Source organism: Bubalus kerabau, chromosome X (assembly GCF_029407905.1).
Source record: "Bubalus kerabau isolate K-KA32 ecotype Philippines breed swamp buffalo chromosome X, PCC_UOA_SB_1v2, whole genome shotgun sequence".
Lineage (NCBI taxonomy): Eukaryota > Metazoa > Chordata > Mammalia > Artiodactyla > Bovidae > Bubalus > Bubalus kerabau.
This window is the reverse complement of record NC_073647.1, coordinates 64,401,133-64,414,911: the sequence shown is the minus strand read 5'-3', so window position 1 is coordinate 64,414,911 and position 13,779 is coordinate 64,401,133.

Below are 13,779 nucleotides of genomic sequence, written 5' to 3'. Positions count from 1 at the left end.
ATCCAGCCCAGCATTTCTCATGATGTACTCTGCATATAAGTTAAATAAGCAGGGTGACAATATACAGCCTTGACGTACTCCTTTCCCAATTTGGAACCAGTCCTTTGTTCCATGTCCGGTTCTAACTATTGCTTCTTGACCTGCATACAGGTTTCGCAGGAGGCAGGTAGAGTGTACAAATATACATGTTCACATGTATGTGCATGCTCCCACATTCAGTCACTTACATTAACATGTTTACTGTTTACTCACTCAAATGAACATGCTGACAAATTATTCACATGCAGACACACTCATATATTCACACCCACATGGTCACACATTCACTCATTAATACAGATGTGCTCACACCATCATTGCCTCACGTGAACATGCTCATGCTGCTGCTGCTGCTGCTGCTAACTCGCTTCAGTTGTGTCCGACTCTGTGTGACCCCATGGACTGTAGCCCACCAGGCTCCCCCGTCCCTGGGATTGTCCAGGCAAGAACACGGGTGGGTTGCCATTTCCTTCTCCAATGCATGAAAGTGAAAAGTGAAAGGGAAGTCGCTCAGTCGTGTCTGACTCTTAGCGACCCCATGGACTGTAGCCCACCAGACTTCTCCATCCATGGGATTTTCCAGGCAAGAGTACTGGAGTGGGATGCCATTGCCTTCTCCAAAACATGCTCATAGATGTATTCAAATAGGTAGACATAACTAGTCACACTATAATAAATTCACTCTGTGCAAACTTGCACAAGAATTCACTCAATCACATGAATATTCCTACAAGTTCAGTCACACAGGTTCATGAATACATAAACTCAGGTGCTCCCAGACATTCACTTTCACATGCACATTAGCACTCTCATAGTCAGGAACATGCTCACATGGATGCTCTCCTACAAACATGTGCACATCCTCCACAAAGTACAAATATTCCCTCATGAAGAAAATACGCCCATATGTATTTACATTCAGATGCTCACATTTCACTCATACAATACTCCACATGTTACCTAGTTTGCAGCAGGAAACATACACATTCGCTGACTCACAGGAAAGTGCTAATAACATCCGTACACATGGCTTCAAATTCAGGTATACACTTGGACACACACAAACATGCATTTCAACACTCAAACATTACTTTAACCTACTCTGACAGGTACAAGTTCATATGTTCACCCTCTTGAATAGTACTACGCACATGTGCAGACACTGACACATTCACTCACATGAACATACCCAGATCTCATTCACATGAAAATTATCACACATTCACTCACGTGCATGCATAATCAAAAATTCACTCCCACTCATGAGATTTGTGGACCCACAATGACACACTCATTTACACATGAAGGCCAACATTAACATAAAGAAGAATATGCCCAGGTATTCATCTGCACTCAAACAGTAAAGCTCACTAGGAAGCTCATGAATTCAGTCACATAAATATGCTTACATTCACTGACACACATATATGTGCCTTTACACAAATACAACCATATATTAATAAGATTACACAGAAACACATAAACACGCTAACATGTGTGTTCATGCTCAGAAACCTTCATACAATCGAGCACACACATATTCAGATCATGAACGCTTTATTGCCAAATTCAGACTTAAGTTGAAGAACGAAGGGAAAACCACTAGACCATTCAGGTGTGACCGAAATCAAATTTCTTACGATTATACAGTGGAAGTGACCAAGAGATTCAAGGGATTCGATCCTATAGAAAGAGTGCCTGAAGAACTGTGGATGGAGGTTCCTAACATTGTGCAAGAGGCGATGATCAAAAGCATCCCCAAGAAGAAGAAATGCAAGCAGGCAAAATGGTGGCCTGAGGAGGCCTTACAAATAGCAGAGAAAAAGAAATGCAAGCAGGCAAAATGGTGGCCTGAGGAGGCCTTACAAATAGCAGAGAAAAGAAGAGAAGGGAAAGGCAAAGGAGAAAAGGAAAGATATATCCATCTGAATCCAGAGTACCAAAGAATAGCAGGGAGGATAAGAAAGCCTTCCTCAGTGATCAATGCAAAGAAATAGAGGAAAACAATAGAATGGGAAAGACTAGCGATCTCCTCAAGAAAATTAGAGATACCAAGGGAACATTTCATGCAAAGATGGGCTCAATAAAGGACAGAAATGGCATGGACCTAACAGAAACAGAAGATATTAAGAAGAGATGGCAAGAACACACAGAAGACCTATACAAAAATGATCTTCATGACCCAGATAACCTCGATGATGTGATCACTCACATACAGCCAGACATCTTGGAATGTGAAGTCCAGTGGGCCTTAGGAAGCATCACTATTAATAAAGCTAGTGGAGGTGATGGCATTCCAGCTGAGCTATTTCAAATCCTAAAAGATAATGCTGTGAAAATGCTGCACTTAATATGCCAGCAAATTTGGGAAACTCAGCAGTGGCCACAGGACTGGAAAAGGTCAGTTTTCATTCTGGTCCCAAAGAAAGGCAATGCCAAAGAATGTTCAAACTACTGCACAAATGCACTCATCTCACAGACTAGCAAAGGAATGCTCAAAATTCTCCAAGCTAGGCTTCAACAGTATGTGAACTGAGAACTTCCAGAAGTTCAAGCTGGATTTAGAAAAGGCAGAGGAATGAGAGATCAAATTGTCAACATCCTTTATATCATCGAAAAAGCAAGAGAGCTCCAGTAAAACATCTCCTTCTGTTTCGATGACTATGCTAAAGGCTTTGACTGTGTGGATCACAACAAACTCTGCAACACTCTTAAGGAGATGGAAATACCAGCTCACCTTACTTGCCTCCTGACAAATCTGTCTGCAGGTCAAGAAGCAAGAGTTAGAACCAGACATGGAACAACAGACTGGTTCCAAACTGGGAAAGGGGTACGTCAAGGCTGGATATAGTCACCTTACTTATCTAATTTATATGCAGAGTACATCATGCGAAATGCCAGGCTGGATGAAGCACAAGCTGGAATCAAGATTGTCAGGAGAAATATCAATAACTAGCCTCAGATATGCAGGGGACAGTACCCTTATGGCAGAAAGCAAAGAGGAGCTATAGAGCCTCTTGATGAAAGTGAAAGAGGAGAGTGAAAAAGCTGGCTTAAAAGTCAACACTGAAAAACGAAGACCATGACATCTTGTCCCATCACTTCATGGCAAATTGATGGAAAACAACAGAAACAGTGACAGAATTTATTTTCTTGGGCTCCAGATTCACTGCAGGTGGTGACTGCAGCCATGATTAAAAGACGCTTGCTCCTTGGAAGAAAAGCTATGGCACACCTAGTCAGTGTATTAAAAAGCAGAGACATTACTTTAGTGACAAAGGTCCGTCTAGTCAAAGCTATGGTTTTTCCAGCAGTGGGGAGGGAGGTGGGAGGGAGATTCAGGATGAGGGGTGACATGTATATGTATGGCCGATTCATGTTGATGTATAGCAAAATCCATCACGATATTGTAAATAATTATCCTCCAAGTAACTAATTAAAAAAATAAAAAACCATTGAATGTACTTCCACATATATGCTTGCAAATAACCTTACTCAAATATATTCACACATAAACAAGATCACACAAAAAACACATTTACCCCAACTACTCAGTATTATGCTAATATGCATTCACATGCCTACAAATTCATTTATACAGGTGAACACACTTAAATATTCATTTTAAGCACACACATTTACACCTAAGAAAACACGCTCACCCATGAACATGCTCACACATACACTGTCACACAGAGATATGTTGACATACATACACATTCTTGCACACTAACTAAACACACAAATTTGAGTTTGCCCTCAAAGTCAAATTCAAAAACACATACATTCACATGCGTGCACCAACACATTCATTGTTTCACATAAACATGCTGGTGTGTGTGTGTGTGTGTGTGTGTGTGTGTTAGTCACTCAGTCCTGTCCAACTCTTTGTGACCCCATGGACTGTAACTGTAGCTGCTGGGCTCTTCTGTCCGTGGGGATTCTCTAGGCCGGAATGCTGGAGTGGGTTGCTAGGCCCCCTTCCAGGGGATCTTCCTGACCCAGGTATCGAACCCAGATCTGCCACATTGCAGGTGGATTCTTTACCGCCTGAGCCACCAGGGAAGCCCAAGAATCCTGGAGTGGGTAGCCTATCCCTTCTCCAGGGCATCTTCCCAACCCAGGAATCGAACCAGGATCTCCTGCATTGCAGGCGGATTCTTTACCAGCTGAGCTACCAGGGAAGCCAAAACATGCTGATATAGTCACTCAATTTCAGGACCTTACTCACAAGTTTACTCACAAAGGGACTCAGATATAAACAGTCAGATGCTTCCAGATGTTCCCACTCACACTTTCACTTACACATTCTTAAAATCCAGAACACGCTTATATACATGTATACACAAACATGTTTCCATCCACCATAAAGCTCAGACATTAGCTCACAGAAGAAATTTGCTCACATGTACTCACATTCTCATTTTATCTCACATAAATATGCACATACTAGCTCACAGCTGAGAACCTGACACACATTCTCTCATTCACATGAACATAACTTTAATATTGTCAATAGATAATTATGCCACAGGGAGTTTAAGGCAAGGAAGGCTTTGTTTAAGACTTTGTTTAAGGCTTTGTTTAAAAGGGGACAGAGACTGTTGCAACAGGGAAAATAAACTCAACTCCATCTACACGAGAGACAGATGAAAATTTATCGCCAACAGGGTGGTTGAAGGAGGTAGTGACTGGGAAATTACTAACAGGAACTTAGGTATTGTGTTGGCTAATTTTAGATGTCCACTTGCTTGTAAAGCATTTCCTGGTGTGTCTGTAAGCAGGATTCTGGAAGAGATTAGCATATGAATTGGTAGATCTAGTAAAGAGAATTGCCCTCACCAATGCAAGTGGGCATCACCCAATCCCTTGAGGGCCTGAATAGAACAGAAAGGCAGAGGAAGGATGAGTTTGCTCTTTGCCTGAACTGAGACATCCATATGACTCTGTTCTAAGACATCGGCACTCCTCGTCTTGGGCCTTTGCACTTAGCCCAGGATTTGCACCATCTGCCCTCTGATTCTCAGGCTTTTAGCCTTGAACTGGGTTCAGGGTTTGTCAGGCTTTCTGACTTAGACTGAATTATACCACCGACTTTCTTGGTTTTCCAGCTTGCAGACAGCAGATTGCATGATTTCTCACCCTCCACAATTGCATGAGCCAATTTCTATAATAAATCTCTTCATGTATATGTATGCCCGTGCTCATGCTCAGTTGCTAAGTTGTGCCTGACTCTGCAACCCTGTGGACCTGTAACCCTCCAAAATCCTCTGTCCATGGGATTTCCCAGACAAGAATACTGGAGTGCGTTGCCATTACCTCCTCCAGGGGATCTTCCCAACCGAGGGACTGAACCCATGTCTCCTGCGTCTCCTGCATTGGCAGGCAGATTCTTTACCACTGAGCCACCTGGGAAGCCATATCTATATCTATCTTATATCTATAGCAATATGGATATATAGTAGAGAAATATAACTAATATATATATATACACACATACATAAATGTATAGATATTAGGTATCTGATCTAGTTATCTATACCTATAGGTATAGATACTTGATATATAAGATATGTGTATATCTATCTGTTTCTTCTTGATCCTATTTCTGTGGAGAACCCTGACTAACACAAGTATCAAGGGAGGCTGGGAGTAGAACTTGATTAGGTATCAAGAGGAGGGATGAAAAACTCAGATATGAAGTATGCGGGGATTCTGATTAAACTGATTCTGATTAGGGAGGATCGTTGCTAAAGCTGGGCTCAGCAGCTTAGCAGGTAGGATCAAGCTTCAGGTAGAGTGAAGAAGAGGACTCAGAACGGCCTAAGGTTTGGTTAAGGAGGGAGTTATTTTCAGTTCCTCCCCTTCTTCAAGGGAAGAAGAGGCATTCTTTTTCCTGTGAACAATATAAGTCCATTTCTCACTCAGTCACCTTTTGTTCACTAAGCAACAGCTGAAGTGTCTGCTGATATTTGGTAGTAGAAGATATCTGCTGGATCCTGCAAGGAATCAATCACTTAATGAGGGAGGTTTCTAAGTAAACAATAAAGAAAGATTAAGATTTATTGTGGACTATTAATATTTAGACAGTTTCTGAGTCCAGAAGGATAACCATTTGAAAGCATTTCTAGATGTTGGGCTTGAAGCAAGTTTAGATGGTGGAGTGAGGGGATGGCAGTGGTAATCTGATGATTTCCTAGTTTGCAGTGAATGGTTTCTATGAAGCACAGACATCAGATAGGTTTTGGTAAGCTCATCCACAATCATGATTATTTCCTGGAGCAGAGCATGGGAGATAAAGTGTAATTTCCTGAGTGGCCCACATGGCAGCAGTTTCAGGCATGAAGATCATACATAATCTGCTGCAATGATGAGTCCGTTGAAATTTATATCAAGTTGTCTAGCTTCGGCTCATAGGACTTCTTCTGATCCTATGAAGTCAAAGCATAGACTTCCAATAAGAATCTGGGCAGTCAGCTTTGTGTTCTCAATGATGTCAAATCCGGAGGGTTGGAAAAAATTTGGAACCAGTAGTTTGAGGAGTTGCAGCCAGATATTGAAGCAAACTGGAAGAGCTGAGAATTTGGTAAGGACTGACAAAATGTATGAGATAGCAGAAGCCAGTCCGATTTAGATGTAGGTCACATAACCACGTAGTTTACAACGACGTGCAAAATAGCTCAAAGACCAGAATCCCATACCTGACAACGCTGTGTTTTCTTTTTAAAAACAAAATTTCAACAGTCACTTCCTTTTTGGCCACAGATACTCAAAGTAAGATTATTCTTTGTAATTCTTGTAGTTCTTGTTCTGTTTGATCTGGGATTAGCCATCTCATGAACTTATCAGCTGAGAGTCTCCAGGAGAATTCAGGAAATCCTGACTCGGTCTAGTGGTGTGGTCTCAAAGTTGTTTAAGCAATGCCGTTAGGAGTAAGAATAAGATTATTCTTACATTTATAAAATGTCTGATCTCACTAGATTTGGCTTGCTTATCTGCACAATTTCAGCAAGAATGATAATTGACCACAGAGGCCTTTTTAGTTTGCATTGCTGGAACTTTTCATAAGGAGTCTTAGATTGGACTTTGAAAAGCCTCTCAAGGCTAGGAAGCCATGCCAAGAACTCACCACCAGAATCACATGCAGATTTAGGTAAATTAATCTCTTCTTGAAGTCCTCACCGTATCCTAAGTTTGCTAGGCCTGCCAGGTGGTGACCTCTCCTACTCAGCTCTAAGACTGAGGAAGCTGTAATCCAGGTAGGAGGCCCATTTGTCCAAGAGGACTTTGTAAGCATTGGCTTCATAAAATCACCTTTAATTTCTTTAACTCTCTGATCATATCTGATTATATGTATTGTTTTCAAATATGATATTCCATTAAAGGCTTATATAATGAAATCAATACAGAGGAAAGATTCATATTGAACCTATACCATTCATTGTATTACTATGAAAATGAGAACACTTAATAAGAATATTCAAACTCTAGAGTGATCAGGCAGGGAAAAGAAGATAAATACCTCACTTACACTTACAGAAGTATGATTTACTAAACTATTATGAATCTTAGATAGCTGAAGTTAGAAGAGAAAGTTGTTCTCCAGAGAATAGAACATTAAGGCATCAGCAACAGCCACTATGGAGAACAGTGTGGAGATTCCTTAAAAAACTGGAAATAGACCTGCCTTATGATCCAGCAATCCCACTGCTGGGCATACACACTGAGGAAACCAGAAGGGAAAGAGACACGTGTACCCCAATATTCATCGCAGCACTGTTTATAATAGCCAGGACATGGAAGCAACCTAGATGTCCATCAGCAGATGAATGGATAAGAAAGCTGTGGTACATATACACAATGGAGTATTATTCAGCCATTAAAAAGAATACATTTGAATCAGTTCTAATGAGGTGGATGAAACTGGAGCCTATTATACAGAGTGAAGTAAGCCAGAAAGAAAAACACCAATACAGTATACTAACGCATATATATGGAATTTAGAAAGATGGTAACAATAACCCTGTGTACGAGACAGCAAAAGAGACACTGATGTATAGAACAGTCTTATGGACTCTGTGGGAGAGGGAGAGGGCGGGAAGATTTGGGAGAATGGCATTGAAACTTGTAAAATATCATGTATGAAACGAGTTGCCAGTCCAGGTTCGATGCACGATACTGGATGCTAGGGGCTGGTGCACTGGGACGACCCAGAGGGATGGAATGGGGAGGGAGGAGGGAGGAGGGTTCAGGATGGGGAACACATGTATACCTGTGGTGGATTCATTTTGATATTTGGCAAAACTAATACAGTTATGTAAAGTTTAAAAAAAAAAAAAAGGCATCAGCAGTAGTCCAAACAAAAGCTGTAATCATGCCTAATGTGTTCACTCAGCCCCATGTAATTCTTGTTCTGTTTGATCTTGGATTAGCCATCTCATGAATTTATCAGCTTCTCCAGGAGAATTCAGGAAATCCTGACTCGGTCTAGTGGTGTGGTCTCCAAGTTGTTTGAGCAATGCCATTAGGAGTTCTGTGCCTCAAAGAGTACCTGGCAGAGTCCTTTCGGGACTCCAAGATAGTCTCATTTTGTTGAAGATAGTTAGTCTGGCATGTAGCTGATTGCAAGGGTTTTCAGGGAAGCATCAAGGTAAAATAACTATGGATGACAAAAGAGGAAAATCATTGGTCTGTATTTCTGCTTTTGTGCCAATGCCATACTGTCTTGATGACTGTAGCCTTGTAGTATAATCTGAAGTCAGGAAGGTTGATTCCTCCAGCTCCATTCTTCTTTTCAAGACTGCTTTGGATATTCAGGGTCTTTTGTGTTTCCATATGAATTGTGAACTTTGTTGTTCTAGTTCTGTGAAAAATGCCATTGGTAACTATTTACAATAGCCAGAACATGGAAGCAACCTAGATGTTCATTGACAGATGAATGGATAAAGAGGTCCTGGTACATATACACAATGGAATATTACTCAGCCATAAAAAGGAACGCATTTCAGTCCGTTCTAATGAGGTGGATGAACCTGGAACCTATTGTAAGTAAGAAGTAAGTATTATAAGAGTGAAGTAAGTCAGAAAGAGAAAGAGAAATATCATACTCTAACACATATATATGGAATCTAGAAAAATGGTACTGAAGAATTTATTGACAGGGCAACAATGGAGAAACAGACATAGAGAATAGACTTATGGACATGGGGAGAGGGGAAGAGATGGTGAGATGTACGGAAAGAGTAACATGGAAATGTACATTACCAAATGTAAAATAGATAGCCAATGGGAATTTGCTGTATGGCTCAGGAAACTCAAACAGGGGCTCTGTATCAACCAAGAGGGGTGGGATGGGGAGGGAGATGGGAGGGAGGTTCAAAAGGGAGGGGATATATATGTATATATATACCTATGGCTGATTCATGTTGAGGTTTGACAGAAAAGAGAAAAATTCTATAAAGCAATTATCCTTCAATAAAAAATAAATAAATTTTTAAAAAGATGAAAATCACCATGGTAAAAGATGGGATGGATGTTCATTATAGAATATTTTGATATTTGGCAAAACTAATACAATTATGTAAAATTTAAAAATAAAATAAAATAAAAAAAAGAATGTTCATTATATAAAGTGATGCAATTGACAAGGACATTTAGTTGTTTTTGTGGCATACAACATTCTAAAATAGTACCTGGAATTGCAGCTGATAACATTATGCCAGTGTTGTCTAATTATAAGGCAAAGCAGCACCAATATACATCATGAACAACAAAGGCATTGACATTTCTAGGAAGTTAATATAATTTCTAAAGTATTTATATTAACATTGTACCCATAGAAGTATAAATTAGAAAAGGTGAAGCATCTCTTAGTATTTGAGAATGCTTCCTGTGCAACTCAGCTGATCAAATAAACCTAATTATTGTAACATCTCTCATTTACAAGGTGAAGGAACAGGCTCTTCGTGATTTTCCAGAGGCCTTCCGGGAAATATCAAAGTCAGTTTGAGATCAAGCAGATTTCATTTAGAATTTTATTTTGGAAAGACAGAATTTCACAAGTTGTTAGAAATGTCAAAAGATGTGTACAATTTGCTAAATACATTCATGGGTCATGGACTTCCCTGGCGGTTGAATGATTAAGACTGCCTTCTGATACAGGAGACACAGATTTGAGCCCTGGTCAAAGACCTAGGATCCCACCTGCAATGTGGAACAACAAATGATGCTGGAAGACTTGAAAGTGTGTGTGTGTGTGTGTGCACGCGCGCGCATGTGCATGCCTGCAGAGGCACACGCACATGCTCAGTTGTGTCTGACTCTTTGCGACCCCATGGACTGTAGCCCGCCAGGCTCCTCTGTGCATGGAATTTTCCAAGCAAGAATACTGGAGTGTGTTGCCATTTCCTCCTCCAGCGGCTCTTCCTGACCCAGGGATCAAACCCGCATCTCCTGCATCGGCAGGAGGATTCTTTGCCACTTGAGTCTCCTGGGAAGCCCAGGAAACGTGAATACCTCTATGTAAATAGAACAGCAACAACAACTGATCACACCTTGCACCATATACAAACATTAACTCAAAAAAATGAATCATAGACCTAAATGCAAAACCTAAAAAAAAAAAAAAAAGCAAACAAACAAAAAAAAACAAAACAGAATTAAAAAAAAGAATCATAGGTAACTAAGAAACTGTTTGGCTATCCATTTATCCAGAGTATTGATAAGATTTCTAAAGTAAATATTGAAGGTAATGTGCCTTATCTCTACCTATCTCTAGATAGGTAGCCTTATCTCTTTTATTTATTTATCTATTAAACATGTGGTTTTAATTTTTATTAAAGAATCCTTGTATAATTTCACTGAAACTAGGGAAATGTGGCAACATAGAGGGGAAAAATTCTTGCTATTGCATCGAGGGCTTCCCTGGTTGCTCCGTGGTAAAGAACCTGCCTGCCAACGCAGGAGACACAGGTTCCATCCCTGATCCCACAGGTCGTGGAGTAACTAAGCCTGTGGCACAACTCCTGAGCCTGTGCTCTAGAGCCTGGAAGCCACAGCTACTAGACCCACATGCTGCAACTGCTGAGACTCACATGCTCTAGAACCCATGCTCTGCAACAAGAGAAGCCGCCGCAACGAGACACCCATGTACTGCAGCTAGAGATAGGCCCCAGTCTCCACAACTAGAGAAAAGCCTGCCCAGCAACAAAGAACTAGCAAGCCAAAAATACATACATACATACATAAAATTAAGTTGTATCTACATGGGCAAACTAAAAGTCATACCTACGAATCAGTCCTATAAATCAAAGCAAAAACTACATTTTTTTTCTTTAAAACATTAACTGCATGTGTAGGCATGAAAACAATGATCTCTTTTAGAAGTAAGACTGCTCAGTTCTCTTACAAATAAAAGACGCGATAAATCAACAAAGAGCACAGGACATTATTCTGATAAGACATAGAATCTGTGCCTTCTAAGGAGATTACTTAGAAGATAAGGAAAAACCTTTTACAATCTCTTATTAAGAGCAAACCTAGGAAAAACTTGCCTTAGCAACTGTCGAATATACAATACAGTATTATTAACTATAGTCACCATGCTGTACATTATATCCTTATGATTATCTATTTTATAACGGAGAGTTTGTACCGTTTTTGGCTTCATAATTGTTTCATTTTTTGTTGTGGTTGCTGTTCAGTCGCTAAGTTGTGTCTCACTCTGCAACCCCGTGGACTGCAGCACGCCAGGCACCCCTGACCATCACTATCTCCTGGACAATGCTCAAATTCATGTCCATTGGGTCAGTGTCTGTGCTAAGTCACTTCTGTCGTGTCCGACTCATTCTGACCCATGTACTGTAGCCTGCCAGGCTCCTCTGTCCATGGGATTCTCCAAGCAAGGATACTGGAGTGGGCTGCCATGCCCTCCTCCAGGGGATCTTCCCAACCAAGGAGGGATCGAACCCCCGTCTCTTATGTCTCCTGCTTTGGCACTCGGGTTCTTTACCACTAGCACCACCTGAGAAGCCCAAAAGTAGATTAGGGTTTCCCTCATGACTCAGTGGTAAAGAATTTGCCTGCCACTTCCGGAGACCTAGGTTCAGACCCTGATCCCAGAAGATCCCACGTGCCACTGAGCAGCTAAGCCCATGTGCCACAACTATTGAGCTTTCATTGAGTCAGTGATGCTACCTAACCATCTCATCCTCTGATGTGTCCTTCTCCTCTTGCCCTCAATTATTCCCAGCATCAGGATCTTGTCCAGTGAATCAGCTCTTCACATCAGGTGGCCAAAGTATTGGAGCTTTAGCTTCAGCATTGGTCCATTCAATGAATATTCAGGGTTGATTTCCTTTTGGATTGACTGGTTTGATCACCTTGCTGTCCAAGGGACTGGAAATCATCATGATTGGAAACCATCGGTTCTGCAGTGCTCACGCCACTTTATGGTGCAACTCTCACATCCGCATGAGACTACTGGAAAAACCGTAGCTTTGACTAGACGGACCTTTGTCGGCAAAGTGATGTGTCTGATTTTTAAGATGCTGTCTAGGTTTCTCACAGCTTTTCTTCCAAGGAGCAAGAGTCTTTTAATTTCATGGCTGCTGTCACCGTCTGCGGTATTTTGGAGCCCAAGAAAATTAACCCTGTCATTGCTTCCACTTTTTTCCCATTTATTTGCCGTGAAGGGATGGGACCAGATGCCGTGATCTTATTTTTTCTGGGTTTTAAGCCAGCTTTTTCACTCTGCTCTTTCACTTTCATCAAGAGGCTCTTTAGTTTCTCTTTGCTTTCTGCCATTAAAGTGGTATCATCTGCTTATCTGAGATTGTTGGTATTTCTCCTGGTGTTCTTGATTCCAGCTTGTGTTATATCCAGCCTAGCATTTCACATGATGTACTCTGCATAAAAGTTATACTAAATCAGGATGACAATATACAGCCTTGTACGCCGTTCACAATTTTGAACCAGTCCATTGTTCCTTGGCAGGTTCTAACTGTTGCTTCTTGACCCACATACAGGTTTCACAGGAGACAGGTAAGGTGGTCTGGTATTCCCATCTCTTTTTAAAAATTTTCCACACTTTATTATGACCCACACAGTCAAAGGCTTTCATTTTTCAATATATTTTTATTGAAGTGTAACTGATTTACAATGTTATATTCAGTTCAGTTCAGTTCAGTTGGTCAGTCATATCCAACTCTTTGCGACCCCATGAATCCCAGCACGCCAGGCCTCCCTGTCCATCACCAACTCCCGGAGTTCACTCAAACCCACGTCCATCGAGTCGGTGATGCCATCCAGCCATCTCATCCTCTGTCGTCCCCTTCTCCTCCTGCCCCCAATCCCTCCCAGCATCAGAGTCTTTTCCAATGAGTCAACTCTTCGCATGAGGTGGCCAAAGTACTGGAGTTTCAGCTTTAGCATCATTCCTTCCAAAGAAATCCCAGGGCTGATCTCCTTCAGAATGGACTGGTTGGATCTCCTTGCAGTCCAAGGGACTCTCAAGAGTCTTCTCCAACACCACAATTCAAAAGCATCAATTCTTTGGTGCTCAGCTTTCTTCACAGTCCAACTCTCACATCCATACATGACTACTGGAAAAACCAGAGCATTGACTAGACGGACCTTTGTTGGCAAATAACGTCTCTGCTTTTCAATATGCTATCTAGGTTGGTCATAAGTTTCCTTCCAAGGAGTAAGCGTCTTTTAATTTCATGGCTGCAGTCACCATCT